This window comes from Pteropus alecto, unplaced genomic scaffold (genome assembly GCF_000325575.1).
Source record: "Pteropus alecto unplaced genomic scaffold, ASM32557v1 scaffold42, whole genome shotgun sequence".
NCBI lineage: Eukaryota > Metazoa > Chordata > Mammalia > Chiroptera > Pteropodidae > Pteropus > Pteropus alecto.
Genome location: NW_006434825.1, coordinates 3,718,875 through 3,725,100, shown reverse-complemented (window position 1 = coordinate 3,725,100; position 6,226 = coordinate 3,718,875). Strand labels below are relative to the sequence as shown.

The following is a 6,226-nucleotide window of genomic DNA, read 5'->3' as shown; positions in this document are numbered from 1 at the left end:
CCTTAACCTCATCACAGGTCAGGTACCTTCACCTTAAATGGGACTAAAATAACTTTCTTACAGTGTTCTTTTGAGGATCTAGTTTGTAGCGATGGTTCAAAAGTGGTAGCTGTGTTGCAAAATAAAGCACTGAGCTTTTAAGATTTTCTATGTGCCCGGTTCCTACCATTTCTAAGTTTATCCCTCACTAATGCCCTTCAACAAATATTCCTCCCTCTGGGGTTCGCCTTCTCTCCTCTAGTCTAGCATTCCTCCAAGGGTGGTTCTTAGACTCTCTGCACCAGATTCAACTGACGTGAGCTTAAAATTCAATTCTTTAGTGCCATCTTCGGCCCTGTTAATCAGAATTTCTCTGAATGGATCTCTACTGTTACGACTTTTAACAGGCTCCCCGGGCAATACTCGCAAATACCAATGACAGAGTCGCACTGCTCTGTCTATAACGATACGTTCTCTGTGCCTGACATTCCTTCCAGCTCTCATATCTGTCACCCGAATCCCACCAATAATTCAAAGGCCGACTTAAATTTATCCCCCTTCATAAAACCATTCCAGATTCCTCCCTCCAGAAATAATCTGTCCCTGCTTTGAATTATCATGGTACTTATTTATATACATGACAACTCTCCCGAACATTTTCAGGCTTCTTGAGGTGAGAGTCACTATGTAATTCATATTAATATTTCCCAGAGTTATCTATCCCAGGGCCTTGCATAGAGTAGATAATCAGTGAAAGTGAATCAAATGGGCAGGATGGAGTCCAATCCCAATATTTTCAGATCATCTTTACAAACCACATGTATTGAGCAATAACTGACTCATTTAAGGAACAGAAGGAGGGAAGTTGACCAAGCAGACTTTATTCCCTTTCTCTCTCCTCCCCTTCTCTCTGATTCTGCTACCTCACCATCCAGGATCACCCCTCAATTCCTTAGTCCGAGTCTTGCAAATGGGGGGAATGGATGGAAACTCTTCATTACTTCCCTTTAGCACAGTGGAGACTTGCTGACAAAGTTAGGTATTTCTCTGTGTATTTAAGAGTAAGCAACAAGGAAACCAACATAACAATCATAAACCATGTAAAAATATCAAGTTGCCCTGGTTCTAGTTTAGCCCAAAGGGCTGAAATAATTTCTCCAGCATCTTGGCCAGCTTCTGGCTCCATGAGCTCTGCAGGTTGGTTGCTGTTCTCATTACTGCTAAGCAAAAACTAATCACTCACTCATTTGCTCCCTTCTTAAAGTACTCCCAGTACTTTCGCTCCTATGTATTAGCTCGGGCTCTATAACAAAATACCATGGATGGGGTGACTTAAATAACAACCATTTATTTCTCAGAGTTCTGGAGGTTGGAAGTCTGAGATTAGGGTGCCAGCAGGGTTCGGTTCTTGGTGAGGGCCCTCTTCTGGTTGAAAGGGTCCTGGGTACCTCACTATATCCTCCTTACATGACAAAGGGCGGGGAGAGGGAGAGAGAGAGAGAGAGAGAGAGAGAGAGAGAGAGAGAGAGAGAGAGAGAGAGAGCGCGAGCACGCAAGCGAGCTTGGGATTATTTCTCTCCGATCTCTTCTCATAAGGGCACCAAGTCCATTCACAGGGGCTCTACTGTCATGACCTAATTACTTCCCAAAAGCCCACCTTCAAATACTATCACACTGCAGAGCTGGACTTCAACAAATGAGTTTGGGGAGAGTGGGGGACGCACGCATTTAGTTCATAACACCCACCCACCCATGTTCTCTGTATATCTCATCCTGGATTTTGTTGAAGGTGGCACACCTTATCCCTAGGCAGTGGCAAGCAAGATGACACCAACTATGCCAATGTAATCTCAGACCTACTAGTGTAATCACATTGCAATAAAGCAAGAACAATTGTATTCATTTCCTATCCACATTTATCTCACTCACTATGGTCCAACCATGTCGCTAACCCTGTCATTCTTCGAACACGCCAAGTTCTTTCCCACCTCAAGCCTTTACATGGGCCATTTCCTCTGCCTGCTATGCTCTTCCCCTATTCATATGAATATGTGAAGCTTTTCTTTAAAAATAATTTTTCCTTTAAGCCTCAGCTTAAATAGAATGTGCAACGGGGGCTTCTTAGAATGTACCACAATCCTAGAACATACCACAATTTGTCTATTCATTTCTTTATTTGCTTAGTCCTAGTCTGCCTTTCCAGAAATGATAAAAAACTAAACAAGGTCAAGAATTGTGTCCACAAGAATTATTTGCCATTCTTGACATACAGTAGCTGCTCAAAAAATATTTGTTGACTGATATAATAATTGCACAATATATAATCACAAGGAAAGATCATGTAATAAAATATATCAGATCTTTTGTTCACATACAATTTTACAATCAGGAAATATTTTTTATTTAATTTTATAACAATATAAGATTTTAACATTAGCTCTATAATTTATTTTGCTGATAAAAGAAATAGGTCCTTCTCATTATCCTGGAATATGATTTACCATAATACATATCCTATAGACTCTGAATAATAAATCTCATTTCTCTCAATGGAACTCACCTCCTAGGGACTAAAAGTTGACATCCTTATGAGACATCAACAAAAAAGAGACAATTTAAAGAAGCAGATGTGGCTATTTTTGAAGAAAAAAAAAAAATCTACGTTCTGTTTTAACTTTGCAAGTCTGAAGAATTCTTCCATGACAATACACTGAGAACTACTTCATGAAAATAAATAGCCACAGAGGAATATGGATTTAATTGCATGAATTGCTGCATTAGCTAAAATAAAACAGCTGTGATCACATTCTGGGGTAAAAACCATTGTTCAACAAAGAGTTCTGTTAAAGATAGCCCCAGTGATGAGTCTGGCTTTCTAAAATCAGGCATACAACTTCCTGGACCACCCATTGTTCTTAAGGTAATAGTGATTCCGATTTGGGGGGCATGTGGGTTGTACAAATGTCTGTGCCATAGGATACAGGACTGCTTGATAGATTTTTCTCTTTCCCCCAAATACACAGCTCAAGTTACTTAAAATTACTCGGCAAAACAAATTCCTTTCATATTTCTATAATCCCAAGGCACAGGAAAGGTGCTGGGCTGGCAGCTGGGGCTTTCAGAGTTCCGATTGACTACAAGATGAAACTAGAAGCAGACTTTGTCCAAGCTCTTTCTAAGGAATCTTTGTGAGCAGACCTTGGTCCCTGAGAAAATGAGTCTTCAGAGTGGTGATATTTGATATTTCTCAAGATCGGAAACCACCTTGAGATAATGCTACAGCCTAGAAAATGCCACAGAAAATTCATATATATGTTTTTAACACAAAGTTTGAAGTCTAGCCTCCAGAAGCTCTGTAAACACTCTAAAATTATCCATGGACCACAAACTCAGAACTCTTATTCTAAAATGCTGAAGCAGGGCTTGAGATGGGAAAAGCCCAGAATTCAAAGAGTTTTTTTCACCAACCACCGTCATGTATCTACTTTAAATAGCTCTGCCACATACCCGTCTCACCTCTAACACTTCCACTGGACCATCTGCACACTTTGAAACATGCAATCACTATCAAAGCAAGCAGATAAGTGGAAAGTTTGAGAAAAGAGAAGCAAAAGGGCTTTTGAGCAGAAGCTCAAATTTCTAAATTTCGAATATTCTGGCCAATTCTACATTCCTAAGCTTCTGTTCCACTGACTTCACAAGCCAGTTATTATCAAAGTTAAGTGTACCTAAACGTCAGCCTGGGAAGGTTACCTTAAAATGAGATAATCATGTTAAGTGAAATAAGGCAGACAGAAAAAGTTGAAAACCACATGACATCACTTATATGTAGGATATAAATCTAAAAGCAACAATCAGGACAAACAAACAGAGATTCATGGACATGGTCAAAATAGACTAGTGACTACCAGAGGGTAGGATAGAGGGGGAGAGGAGAGGTAGATGGGGTAAAAGGGGTCAAATCTGTGGTGACAGAAAGAAATCTAACTGTGGGAGATGAACATACAATGCAATATATATACACCTTACTGTTGAATGGTACACCTGAAATCTACTGGATTTCATTAACCAATGTCACCATAATAAAAATAAATAAAAATAAATTTTTAAAAAGTGCAGATTTCTAAGTCTCAACTGGCTTCTGATTCAAAAGGGTTCTATGGTTTTTATTAAACACCCAGGCGATTCTGAAGTAGGTGGTCACTTAACCGCGCTTGCTATGCCACTATTTCCTTCTCATCTACACCCCTTTTTAGGGAAGCTTTCAGGAAGGAGATGGAGTGAGAGGTTTCCAGATGACTCAGTGACTGAGAAATGCCCAACTACCGATTATCAATTGAATATTTGTCTTAATTGCACTTGCAAAGTCCCTTTCGCCATGTAGTAAAACATATTCATGGTGTGAACACCAGAGGAGAAGACCTACCTGATTACTACTTCTTTGAGAGCAAAACCATGCCTTTTCAACCCACACGATCTACAACCACTCATAAGCACAGATTAGGTAAAAGCAGCACCTGTTGCTTTTGCCTGTCCAGCATTTATTCCCCTCTGCTCCCCATTCTTTCCTTGTAATCGTGTCTCCGTTTCCCTTTAGGAACTATCTTCCTCCAGTCTATGTCCATTTATGTCAGACTGGGCTGACTCCACTCCCTGATTCGAGATGTGGACACATGATCTATGTTGTGCCAATCAGCATAATCCATTTCCCTGACACAATGATTGGTATGTGATTGTCATGTGACCCAAGCTTGGCCAATGAAACTCAGTCCTGGAACTTTCGCAAGTATAATTCAAGGAAGTGCGTAGCCTTTCTGTGTAGGTTGCTGGGGCTAGGGAGTTCACCAGCCATCCTATCACCACAAGGGGGAGAACTGCTCTAGAAAAGAGCAACACAGATACAAGTAGGGCTGAGAGAGAGACAGTGGCCGAGTTCTAGAGATCTGATTCCTGGATTCAGCCATGCCGGAAGCTAGCCCTACCTCCCAAACTTTTCAGTTATACAGAGTACACAGCTGATATAAGAGTATTTGAGCCAACTTAAGTGTGTTTCTACCACTTCAACCAAAAAAATCCAGGTTTATTTAATGCTTAATAAATGTTAACTGGTTAATAGCCATGCTTAGATTTGGGAAATATTGAATATATTTGGGTTCTTAAAGCCCACAAAATACTTTTTGCAGAAGAAGGTCAGTTGTTTAACTTATATCTTTGTCAAAAAAGACTGATACAGTCATAAAACTATGGCCTTTGGAACTGGACAACTGAATTTGGATCCTAGCTCTGACACTTACAAATCGTGTGGCCTTGGGCAAGTTACTTAGGAATCTTTAAGCAGGACAAGACTACAGTAAAAACCACATTGTTTTTAGAAGATCACTTTTATCTAGATGATGGATTGAAGGGTAAAGAGGCAGCAGCAGGAAAGTATTATCAAGTTCAGGCAATAGTGCATGAAAGTTAGACTAAGGTGGCATTACTTGGGATGCAAAACCTATAAGACTTTGTGGCAAGCTGAAAATGTGGGATGTGAGAAAAAGAGAGAATCAAAGTTCCCAGAAACTAGTTCAATTATTTTTATTCCAAGACATTAAAATAAAGAAAGAAATGCAGCCTGCTAGCCAGGTGGTGGGTGCTCTTAGATTCTAGTTTTTTTTTCATGTCACAAACAGCTTCTGGGGTAGACCTGTAGCTTCCCTCCTCTTGAAGGAATTAAGCAGCTTCTCACCTCTAGACAACAGAGGGAGATCTTGCTAGTAGGTGATGCTTCCATCACTTTGATTTAAAGCTGTTTCCACGAGTGTTAGAGGAGTCCCACTGGTGGTATATTAGGTGGTTTTAGGTAGATTACACAATGACTAGCTGCCTGCAGACAAGACATTAAATAACTCTGAATCACATGGGGAAGAAGCTGTTCTCCTTCGGGCCTCTTGATTATTTTGTCAAGAAAAGAAAATCTCAAGGGGGGCCTAAAACATCTTTAAATCCTCTTTCTAGCACTTTCTAATCCCCTTGTTTGACAGGGAAGAGGTCTCAGGCTCAAAACCTTCAGGGGGCCACAGTATCGAGCTGAAATTAAGTAATATTGTTGTGTGTTGAATTTATTTTTACACACATACTTTCTCTTGATGGCAAGTCGTACTGATTTTCCACTTATAATAGCTACACAGCTCGTCTTAAGATACGATTACTTTAAAGAAGAACATTTTTAAAAAGGAAACTAAAGAAAAAAAAAAATTCTTGCTGT

The 6,226-nt window shown here is 40.0% G+C and overlaps 1 protein-coding gene across 1 annotated transcript in view; it reads right to left on the bottom strand.

The window, feature by feature from the left end:
• Positions 1–6,226, bottom strand: part of ADAMTS18 (ADAM metallopeptidase with thrombospondin type 1 motif 18) — a 364,329-nt gene that overhangs the window by 301,933 nt on the left and 56,170 nt on the right. The gene's annotated exons all lie outside the window — the stretch shown is intronic.